Here is a 12595-nt window from a genome sequence, read left to right as displayed (position 1 = left end):
CGTTTACTTGTCTGGAAAAATAATCATGGAACTATGCTACTAGTATCAAACGCTAATTAATTAAGATCCACTGGAAGTCTATGCGTAGCGACTAAGCAAAAAATATAATGAGTATATAATGCAGCAAGAATATCGTTGAAAATCTGTTCTCTTTGCCACTTACTCTTCAACGTGAAATTTATGTCATTGTCTGTCATCGTCCCGTTGTTTATTATTATTAGAGAGTAATGGAAATGGAAATGCCGTGTAGCTAGGGCCTCCCGTCGAGTAGACCGGTCGCCTGGTGGAAGTCTTTCGAAGTGACGCCATTTCGGCGACTTGCGTGTCGATGATGAGGACAACACAACACCCAGTCGCTAAGCGGTGAAAATCTCCGAACCAGCCGGGAATCGAAACCGGGCCGTTAGGTATGACATTCCGTCGCGCTGACCACTCAGCTAACAGGGGCGGACATTAGTCAGTACATTCTCATGTTGCCTTTAACTCACGCAGTTTTGAAACAATAGACCACCAGGACTCAACAGTATACGTGGCAACTAGCTCAAAGAACGTGAGAATTAGTTATTCCCGTTACTGAGGAGCACACATACGAAACACCCTCTCAGCAATTCTATCCTTACACAATGAACATGTACATGTACATCACTTCTCAGCAACTCACACTTACGTGTTTGTCACAGGCTTCAAGTAATCGCTTTCAGACCAGCACGTGGGAAAAAATGGACAAGTAAACCTTTCGGTGTCAGCTCTGATTTCTCTTATTTTACTACGATGGTTGTTTCTCACTACGTAATTAGGAGTCTCAAACTGCAGAGAAAACTGGTAGCTGAAATTCCGTGAAAACATCTCGCCGCAACGAACACCGCTCTTCTTTTCTTTTCTTTTTTTTTTTTATGGTTGCCACTCCGAATCCCTTAACATGTTCCTGATCATCTCTTGTCAATCTCGCTATAATACAAAACGAGCGCCCGCTCTTTGGACTTTTTGAATGACATACATCAAACCTATCTCGTAAGGATCCCATACCACGCAGGGGTACTCCGGAAGAGGACGAACAAGCGTAGTGTAGGCAGTAAATTAGTAAATTTTCTGCCTCGTCTATTCCGCTGATAGTCCGTCTCCATAGCTGAGTGGTCACAACGGGACAGAATTGCGGCCAAGGTGCCCGGGTTGAATTACTGGCCGTGTCTGAGATTTTCTCAGCTCGGGGCCTGCGTGTTTCTTGTCTTCATCATCATTTTACGCTCATCGACACGCAATTCGCCAAACTGTCGTCAGCTAGAAAGCCTTGTACCAAGCGACCGGCATGCGAAACGGAAGGTCTTAGGCATGCACGCATTTCATATCGCCAATAAATTGCAGTTTTGGTTCGCCTCCGTCAAGAACATTTTCTATGTGATGGTTCCAATTCACGTTTTTCGTAATTGTAACAGCTATGTACATGCTTGAATCGACAACCTTTAAATTTGTGGATATATCCCTTAACCGAAATTAAACGGAAGTTGTTTGTGGTCATGTGAAGGATTCACACTTTTCATTATGATGGTCAATTGCCACTTTTAGCTTCGTGTACGTATCTCGGAGTAGGAATTAAAATCCATGGAGAATAAATAAAAAAATTGAGGTTTGCCGATGACATTGTGATTGTGTCTGAGACAGCAAGCGACCTGGAACAGCAGTTGAACGGAATGGACAGTGTCTTGAAAGGAGGATATAAAATGAACAGCAACGAAAGCAAAACGAGGATAATGGAATGTAGTCGAATTGAATCAGGTGACGTTGAGGGAATTAGATTAGGAAATGAGACACTTAAAGTAGTAAAGGAGTTTTGCTATTTGGGGAGCAAAATAACTGATGATGGTCGAAGTAGAGAGGATATAAAATGTAGACCGGCAATGGCAAGGAAAGCGTTGCTGAAGAAGAGAAATTTGTTAACATCGAGTATAGATTTAAGTGTCAGGAAGTCGTTCCTGAAAGTATTTGTGTGGAGTGTAGCCATGTATGGAAGTGAAACATGGACGGTAAATAGTATAGACAAGAAGAGAATAGAAGCTTTCGAAATGTGGTGCTACAGAAGAATGCTGAGGATTAGATGGGTAGATCGCGTAACTGATGAGGAGGTACTGAATAGAATTTGTGGCACAACTTGACTAGAAGAAGGGATCGGTTGGTAGGACATGTCCTAAGGCATCAAGAGATCACCAATTTAGTACTGGAGGGCAGGGTGGAGGGTAAAAATCGTAGAGGGACACCAAGAGATGAATACACTAAGCAGATGCAGAAGGATGTAGATTCCAGTTGGTAGTTGGGGATGAAAAAGCTTGCACAGGATAGAGTAGCATGAAGAGCTGCATCCAACCAGTCTCTGGACTGAAAATCATAACAACAAAAACGTATCTTGTCTAAATCGTTTAGAAACTTGTTTTGATCTTCTGATGACTACTAGACGGTAAACGACAGCGTTAGCTGTAAACAATGTAAGATTGCTGATCAGATTATCTCCTACACTGAAGCGCCAAAGAAACTAGTAAAGGGATGCGTATTCAAATACAGAGATATGTAAATAGGTGGAATACTGCACTGCTGTCGGAAACTCCTATATAAGACTACAGGCGTCTGGCGCAGTTGTTAGATCTGTTACTCCTGCTATATTGGCAGTTAAAAAAGATTTAAGTGAGTTTGAACATGGTGCTGTAGTCGGCGTACGAGCGACTGGACACAGCAACTCCAAGGTGACGATGAAATGGGCATTTTTCCGACGACCATTTCACGAGTGTACCGTGAATATCAGGAATCCGCTAAACATCAAATCTCCGACAATCGGTGCGGCCGGAGAAAGATCCCCCAAGAACGGGTCCAACGACGACTGAAGAGGATCGTTCAACGCGACAAAAGTGCAACCCTTCGGCAAATTGCTGCAGATTTCAATGCTGGGCCATCAGCAAGTGTCAGAGTGCGAACCATTTAACGAAACATCACGGATATGGGCTTTCGGAGACGAAGGCCCACTCGTGTACCCTTGATGATTGCACGGCACAAAGCTTTACGCCTTCCTAGGCCCGCCATCACCGACATTGAACTGTTGATGACGAAACACGTTGCCTGGTCGGAAGAGTCTCCTTTGAAATTGTATCGACCGGGTATGTGGACGACCTCATGAATCCATGGACCCTGCACGTAATGGACTACTCAGGCTGGTGGAGGCCCTGTAATGGTGTGGATCGTGCACAGTTGGAGTGATGTGGGGCTCCTGATACGACTCTGTAAGGTGAAACGTGCATAAGCGTCCTGTTTGATCACCTGCATCCATTCGTGTCGATTGTGCAATCCTACGGACTTCGGCAATTCCAGCAGGACAATGCGACACTCCACACGTCCAGAATTGCTACATAGTAGCTCCAGGAACACCCCTCTGAGTTTAAACACTTCCGCTGGCCACCCCTCAGGCAAACATTATTGAGCATATCTGGGATGCCTTGGAACGTGCTGTTCAGATGAGATCTCCACCGTCTCGTACTCGTAACGGATTTATGGATAGCCCTGCAGGATTCATGGCGTCAGTTCCCTCCAGCACTATTCCAGACATTAGTCGAGTCCATGCCACATGGTACTGCGGCACTGCATCGTGCTCGCGGGGGCCATACAAGATATTAGGCAGGTGTACAAGTTTCTTTGTTTCTTCACTGCAAATATTCATATCGGTTAAGAACAGAGGAAGTTTGGTGACTGTAGGAGGATACTATATAACTTACAGAATATTTCTAGTAGGTGTGATGCGTGGTACCTAACTCTAGATGTAGAAGGACGTAGTTTAATACGGATAAGTTGGAAAAACAAACCGTTAATGTTCGGATACAACATTAGTAGTACCCGTGCTTAACACAGTCACGTCGGTTAAATGTCAGAGCGCAACGTTGCAAACCGATATGGAATGGTCCGAGCATGCGAGGATTGTGGTAGAAAAGCCGAATGGTGGACTTTGGTTTAATGGGTTCATCTGCGAAAGAGACCGCGAAAGAGACCGAGTACGGGACGCTGACGCGACCTATTCATGAGTCCTGCTCGGGTGTTTGGGATCCGCACCACACAGGACTAAAGGAAAACATCAAAGCAATTCAGAGGCGGTTTGCTAGATATGTTGCCTCTTGGTTCGAACAACACGCTAGTGTTACGGAGATGCTTCGGGAACTCAAATGGGACGCTCTTTTCGAGGAACACCGTTGAGAAGTTTTAAAGAACCGACGTTTGAAGCTGACTGTGGAACCATTCTGCCGCCACAAACGTACATTTTGCGTAAGGACCACGAAGGTAAAGTACGAGAAATCAAGGTCCGTACGGAGGCGTATAGACAGTCGCTTTTCCCTCGCTCTATTTGCGAGTGGAATAGGAAATTGTACTAGTAGCGGTTCATGATACCCTCTGCGGCGGCTTGCGAAATATGTACGTAGATGTCTACGTAGGGCGAGTAAAACTTGCTAGGAAAACATCAGCTATCATTTATGTTTGCCGATGTGACATGACTTCAGTTACTACGAACTGTGACCTTTTTGACAAGAAATCGCTAGTCCTGTCGCACAACTAGGACGACACTCCACAAGCACGCAATCTGATTGGAGTCCGCTTGCAACGGACGATGTCAAAAGCATTCTGGTAATCCGGAAATATGGAATAGAGATCCTCTGTTTATAGCAGCTATTTCTTCGTGTGAATGAGGAGTGGGTGTGTTCCGCTGGAAGGATATTATTGCGATCTTGAGACCAGGGAATGGTTTGATACAGCTCTCCATGCTACTCTATCCTGTCGAAGCTTCTTCATCTCCCAGTACCTACTGCAACCTACATCCTTCTGAATCTGTTTAGTGTATTCATCTCGTGGTCTCCCTCTTCGACTTTTACCCTCGACGCTGCCCTCCAACACTAAATTGGTGATCCCTTGATGCCTCAGAATATGACCAACCAACCATTCCCTTCTTCAAGTCAAGTTGTGCCACAAATTCCTCTTCTGCTTAATTCTTTTCAGTACCTCCTCATTAGTTACGTGATCTACCCATCTAAACTTCAGCATTATTCTGTAGCACCACATTTCGAAAGCTTCGATTCCGTTCTTGCCTAAACTATTTATCGTCCATGTTTCATTTCCATACATGGCTACACGCCATATAAGTACTTTCCGAAATGACTTCCTGACACTTAAATCTGTACTCGATGTGAACAAATTTCTCTTTTTCAGAAACATTTTCGTTGTCATTGCCAGTCTACATTTTATATCCTCTCTGCTTCGACCATCATCAGTTATTTCGCTGCACAAGTAGCAGAACTGATCTACTACTTCCGTTCAGCTGCTCTTGCAGGTCCTTTTCTGTCTCTGACATCAAAGCATACCGTATATTAGCAGAAAAACTGATCTTTTACGAATAAAAACTGACATTTGGTTTGAAACCTATAAGACATCTTATGCATTTTTATGTGTATTTTTCCCCTTATTTGTACTGCTCAGTAACTCGTAAAGTGGTTACTGCGACTCCGAATACTGGATCTGTAGGTTGGAAAGCAAGCGGAAACGTTCTGGACAGTCGTATGAAGCATTAGGCGAATCAGGATGAGATGTCAGAATTTTTTTATGACGGTCTGAAGTTTTATTTTTAATTGGCGTTGGCCCTGTAGTACACGATACCGAAATTGTATTTTAGTTAAAAGAATTAATCTTAAAAAGTTTCTCGAACAATATTTGTGTTACTTCTGAAGTTCACATCGGAGGAACGAATTAAATTATGGGCACGTGTCACCAAAATAAACGAAGTTGGTAACGTGTGATTCTTTTCTTAGGTAACGAATAAGTTACTTAGACATAGACGTACTAGTGGATCTGCAAGAGAAACTTCACAGAATAACCACACAGCATAATGTCTGAAGATAACATACTATTTTATAATAAGCGGCATCTACGAGCGTTGGATAAGCTAAGAGTCTGTTGAACTCTTTATTCTGGACCGTCTACTTTCGAGACTTTTATGTCTTTATCCGGCAGATTTTAGAGTTTAAAAACATGTACACCGGCTAACGCACGTCTTTAAAAAATGGAATCATGTGTTTACTTTTTGTCTGAGTGCATAGCACCTCTTTTAGTGCTACGGAATGTGAGAATCACCAACACAAGTAGTACGTAGGTCAGTAGGGAAAAAAATACTTTGAAACTTCCAGAAAGATGAAAACTGGATCCTAGTTTCGAGATCCGGTCCAGCATACAGTTTTAATCTAACAAATTTTTAAATCAGTATACAAAATGCTGCAGAATGAAAATTCATTCTGAAAAGAAAAAACGTCATTATGATGTTTGAGTGCATCATGACTTAAATAAAACTTTCAATGTTTGAAATAGTTATCATCGGAACTCCTCGTAAGAATGGTCACTGTTCCATTTATTGCACACCACTGTATATATTTATAACCGTTGCGACTGCTACAATTTCGTTACTTATTAGATGTTTTCACGTTCGTAAATACCTCCAGTAACTATTCGCCTCTGGCAGCCAGTTAAGATATTTTAACAAACCGTATTGCCAAGCGCTCACTAATTTAACGCCTGTGTCATTACCACATGGGAGTAACAGAGATAATCTTCGAGCAAGCGTAGTATAATCCATAACGTCAAAACTGCAAATTATCCTCTCGGAATTTTCCTTTTCTTAGCCACAAACTGGACAAATTTCAAATATCTGCTACCTCGAGAAGGTCACGTGGATAGTTAAAATCGTTAGTTATTCAAATAAAGTTCGCAATAGACAATAATCAACGTTTTATGTCGAGACTCTTGGACTGTTACCACGTCATCATAAGTAGCTTTAGCGCCTTCGTATTATTCTAGTTCAAACTACGCAGAGCGTTTCAGGTGCAAGGGGGAATATTTTCAGGTGGAGAAAATACTGAAAGCTTAGACCTGAAGAATATTTTTCAAGATTTTGTAATGGAAATGTTTTTGCTACTTGTGCAAGAAGCTGTTGAATATCTCTTTAACAGCGGAAGTTTCAGTGAGTGTTTCCTCGTGGTTACAACCAATCGGATAAGCCTGGTACAGTTCTTGAGACATTCGTTTCTTTTCAGCGCTTCACTAACCACTATAAGGACAACGCAGGGGCTAGAACTCGTTATCCAGTCTGTAGAATCGTGCAACAAGTTGAACCCCGTCATTGGTGACTGACATATAAAGACTTATGGTGGGCCACATACCCTACGTTAATACCATCAGCAGTTGCCAAACGAGTCGCATGAACTGTTAAGCACCATGACTTAAATTATGTTGATGGTAAACTTCTGATCACCTTCGATTCCATTTACACTGTTCATTCAACGCGAGCAGAAAATTAGGTAACAGTTAATACGATTTTTTGAACTGTTAATTGTGTGTCGACGAAGTCATGTACAGGTTATTAAGGGGAAATCTAAGTAGCAGAGTTATGAAGAGCGCATTACGGAAACAGCAATCTGCGAATGTGGTAATCGGCACGTGGTTCTTAGAAATTCTGTGTTTTTGTAAGTGAAGGTTTCTCAGTGATGGAAAAAAATGCCGCTTAGGAACGGATGAGTCAAATATCTCACATCATAGCGCAGATAACTTATTATTTGAGAACAGGAAGTGGTGGGAAAAAGATGTTATTCCATACACGTTGCTAGTGACATAAAATAGTCAATAACAGCTTCAAAAAAGTAAAAATAAAATTTGCTGTTCTGTCTCGTTTGTGCATGGCCGAGCATGATTATTGTGACAAGCAGTAACTCGTGCTTATCTTCTGTTAGACGTTCGTAAATACGTCCACTAACTATTCGCCTCTGGCAGCCAGTTAAGATATTTTAACAAACCGTATTGCCAAGCGCTCACTAATTTAATGTCTGTGTCATTACCACATGGGAGTAACAGAGATAATCTTCAAGCAAGCGTAGTATAATCCATAACGTCAAAACTGCAAATTATCCTCTGGAAATTTTCCTTTTCTTAGCCACAAACTGGACAAATTTCAAATATCTGCTACCTCGAGAAGGTCACGTGGATAGTTCGAAACAGTCAGGAAACAAAAAAGCTGGCAACGAAGGATCGTCATTGTTTGCGCGACCTTTCTTGATCCGATTGCGAAGGACCAGCCACAGCTAACAGAGGGAGATTTCTTTCCTTTCGATGACTATAGCAATATTCAATTATATGCTGGCCACATGCCAACATACGTCAAACGCAAATAACGTCAGCGATCATGAGACTATTTACAACCGGCGTCGCGATCTGTAACTAGATCCGAGTAGTTGTTATGTAACCAAACAAACGACTCCTGTCGATTTCTTAAACTGTTTAATCTTCAGCAAATAATCCCTGAAATAATCCATTTATGATGAAAACAATTGTGACGCCAGATAGTTGAATTGTAACGCAACGTCTGCTTATGAATTCAAGCATTTCATGCCTGTAACAAGCGCTGACACTGTGAAGAAGTTTTTTCTGAATCTTCCTGAAGATTTATGTCAGCAGAAGCGAGAGTAAATTAAATAGTAGAATATTGGTCCAAAGCACGTTTAAAATTATCTCTCACGACCGAGTAAAACGACGGTTGAGATATAGGTCCAGTTATTTCCCGAAAACTACGCAAGCTTCACATCTGGAGAGTTGTCTTTCAAAACTGCTTGTTCCTGGATTCGATAAAGTGACCAAATAGAATCCCTTCTTGTCTATATTCTTTTAATACAGTAGAAAACTTATCCTCTCTCATTTTCGAGTTCAAAAAGAACGTTCTCCCAATTTTTCATTTGCCGAGCTCACCTGCGCAGTCGAACAAATCGTGGAACGAGAGAGACAGGAAGAAATCTTTAATTCATCGAGTTCAAGGAATATAACGATGTTAACGCACCGTGCTGAGCATAGTCTTTGGTCACTTCCTGAATTGTAGGAGAAAGAGGGACGAAACCACCCAACATCCCCCTCGGGTGATTTCGGGAAACAGCGCAAACTCAAAATTAATTTCAAAGTAGGATAGCTAGTAGATGGCTATTAAAAACGCGGTCTAAATTTTAGCCCATTTTCTCGTGCTACCTCGACTGGGAGCCGTAATTTATATTCTCTGTGCTTTGCTTTCTGGTACATAAGTTTCTGGAATGTCCTTTATTAATAATACTACCAGTTAAGGGGGTTTAATCTTGAATTTTCAGCCATGTGTCGAACAGCATTACATTATTAAAACGGTCCTGCTATAAATTAACTGAGTAATCAAAATTAATACCATAAAAGAAAGTCGTAAACGCTGAGGATACAAACAGCAGAGGGATGGAAAAGAACTATAATGGGGCGGTCTACCAAAACACACAGAAAATAGTAGACTTGATGGCAAAGCGTAGGTTGTACACTTCTATCGAATAAATAAGATCTACGTAAAAAAATAAACACTAGAAAATTAAAAATAAACGGTACCAGAGAAGCGAAAATAACTGAAAGAAACTATTTTAAGTAAAAAATGCTAAACTTAGGATGCCTTGAAGACAGAGAAAATAAGAAATCAAAAACAACACGGGAACAAAGAAAGTGAACGACAAGCTGAGGAGAAGATGAAGAAATTCTGGAAAAATAGGAAACAACGAAGATAGAAACTGAAGTTGCATCCTGAAACAAATTTGTCAATGCTTTAATGAAGAAAATGTCACATTAACGTCAACAGTTGTACTCACACGTTAAAAGGATAATAGTATGCTACCAGCCTCCAGTTTATTGAGCCATGGTACTCTGTTTTCACGTTTACGGTTAACACCCAACATCGTCGAAATTCTTTGGAGACGTGACAACTTAGAAAATGAAGGCTCGTAATCGATTCTAATAATATTACTCATTGAACGACTAAAGATACGGAAATTGAAGGTTTAACTAGTACCGTCCATTGTCATTAAGAGGAGCAGAGGTCGAAGTAAAATTATTAGCTGCTAACTTATCTTTTGTCATGCGGCTGTTGTCTGTGTTAAGACGAGTAACATTTTATCAAAAAAAAAAAAATACTGTTAGAGCATTGCTTATAATTACTTTAAATAAATTTATCGGTGAACAATTTGAAAAATGCGCTTCTGTTTACCAGGTAATTTAGTGTTGCGATGATAGCAGTATTACTATTCATATGTAAATCACTTTTAAAAGGGTACTGGAAGTGTCGTGATAATACAAATAAACAATAACAAAACGACTTAATTCGGACATTTGCTGATCTACAGCTATACTTTGATAAAGATGGCATAAAAACAGGGGTTTCCGGAATTTGGCTGACGTGATCTAGGGAAACCACGGAAAACCTAAATCAGGTTGGCCGGATGAAAAGTGGGGCCTCCGCCGTCCCGAATACAAGGCCACTCTATTTAACAACATTCCTGCCTCATTCGATCAGTCCTTGGAGTACAATAGCGTTAACGAACAAGTTACTTGTTAATTTAAAAGACTAGTGCTACACCGTTCAATCATTGCCCACTCCCAGTCACAGCACACACTATAACGTAGCACTGTTCAGACTGTCAGGTGACGTCAGGATCGTAGCAAAGAAGTTTGTTTCCCATTTTACAGTATATGCCAGAAGCGACATGAGATTTCCTAGCACCTCTCTAATGAGTGAGATGTTGAGCTCAGAAAGAGGGTAAGGTTGCATAGCTTTGGGAAGAAAGAGTTCCAAAATACGGAAAAAAGAAAATAAGAGAAGAAAACGAAGGGACGACCATACTGTGAAAGTGTTAAGTGAAATTATAGGTGTTTCATTATTGTTTTTGTTATTTTGTTTGTTGCATTTTTTACCAAACCCCAACTCCGTGTTAAGTAAATAACCCTTCACTGTATGGAATATACTGCTTAAGAGGCACTCTAACTGCCTTTTTAAATCGTTTTAATAATCTCTTTTTACCTATTTGGTCAATTTATTGCGCTCTTCTACTGACTGGCGTTAAATGGTGTTTTGAGCTTTATGTTTATTCTTCCTTGGTAAATGTAAGTTCAGTCTACATCTTGTTCCATGAACAGAGAGTTTTTTATGTAGTAATTCACGATGTTACTTTTGATGTGTATGACTGATTACTGAATATATTCATATGATGCTGATAGAATTCCCAGTGTTTAGAACAGATGTTTATAGTGAATTCTACTATTATTTTTGCTTATTATTCTTACGGGTCTTTTCTGCAGTCCGAAAAATGTTTTCATACTTTATGCAATTGTTACTAAAGAAGAAAGGTAGCATTACTAATAAAAGACAGTGGCAGGAATGTGATTTTGTTTACTGCACTGAATAACTGCCACACCCAAACACGCAACATGGCTAACATCTTTGATGTCAATGCTTGGATGATTCCCTCGGCTGTGTTACGGCAACTGCCTTGTAGTATCCACCTGCAAGTAACTTGAGTCCTTCTAGAATCTGAATTGACATGAAAAAAAAGGAAGAAAACAGGCTGTAACGCAAAGGGAAAGAATTTAAAGAAAAAAGAAGCACTAACGGGGGCTTAGAGAGAGCCTTGCTGTCACAAAATCTTTACTTATAACTGGTATTTCAGATCTGACGCTCCACCTTTTGGGTGAGGACACCTCTTTGTTCTTCTGTTAACCAACAGTTCTAACGGCGCAGTATTAATAACATTGTAGTTCTGCCACTACATAACGCAATACGTTAATAATAGACGAATTTTTATACTGTGATGGGTGGTTATTAATTGGAACCGGTACGGATAATAAAGAACATACAGACATCTGCGTGTCATATGTTTAGTACCATATTTAAGAGCTGTTGACAATCGCCTTCAAAAAGCAGACAACTTAGGCCTCGTTCCTTCTATTAGCCAGTTTAGAAATCTGAAAATTTTCCCCAGAACTGCTGAGAATATGTTTTGTGATGCGCAACTTTAATGTCTGACTCGTCTTTCGACCGTGAATTTCTCACAAACCTCATCAAGCATGGCACTAATGTACATATTTCTCATTATAAAGACGTAAGATGGATCAAAACTTTGGTTTTCAACACCTGTAGATTCGGATTTTGCTTAAACTGAGTCAAAAGCTTTTGAAAAATCTATGAACTCGGTGCCAAAGTGGTAAATAAGTCTAATTTGTCCATTCTATAGTTCCATTCCCGACTTGTGAAAGACCCTCTGTTATTCACTCCTTCAACTAACTCGATCCTAATCACATTCATTTTAATATAGGGCAAGTTCATACATATGCGACATATTTGAGTAACGAAATAAATAGCTCTTTTACACTTTTATCAGTTGTGAGTTATCGCCTGAATTTCACGTATATATTTTTGATGAGTATGGGCTATACCTGTTACTTATAAATATGGATGGAAGAAAAGTACCAAAAGGATGTTCCAGTTCGTTAAGAAACCCTCACGTACCTATGCAATCACAAACAACATTGCTGGCCACATATTCTACATAAAAGTTATGAGCTTCAGGGCACAATTAAATGCAAAAAATTGAAGCATGGAACACATCAAAGTAGTCAAGTTTTCCCATTACAGTAAGACTAGTTATTATTTCCTGATACATGAAACACTTATATTAACCTGCGTCCTTCATATGTTCTACTACGATTTCTA

The sequence above is a fragment of the Schistocerca serialis genome, chromosome 12 (genome assembly GCF_023864345.2).
Source record: "Schistocerca serialis cubense isolate TAMUIC-IGC-003099 chromosome 12, iqSchSeri2.2, whole genome shotgun sequence".
In the NCBI taxonomy this organism is placed as follows: Eukaryota; Metazoa; Arthropoda; class Insecta; order Orthoptera; family Acrididae; genus Schistocerca; species Schistocerca serialis.
The sequence above is the reverse complement of the archived record's forward strand: the minus strand, read 5'-3'. Positions refer to the sequence as shown.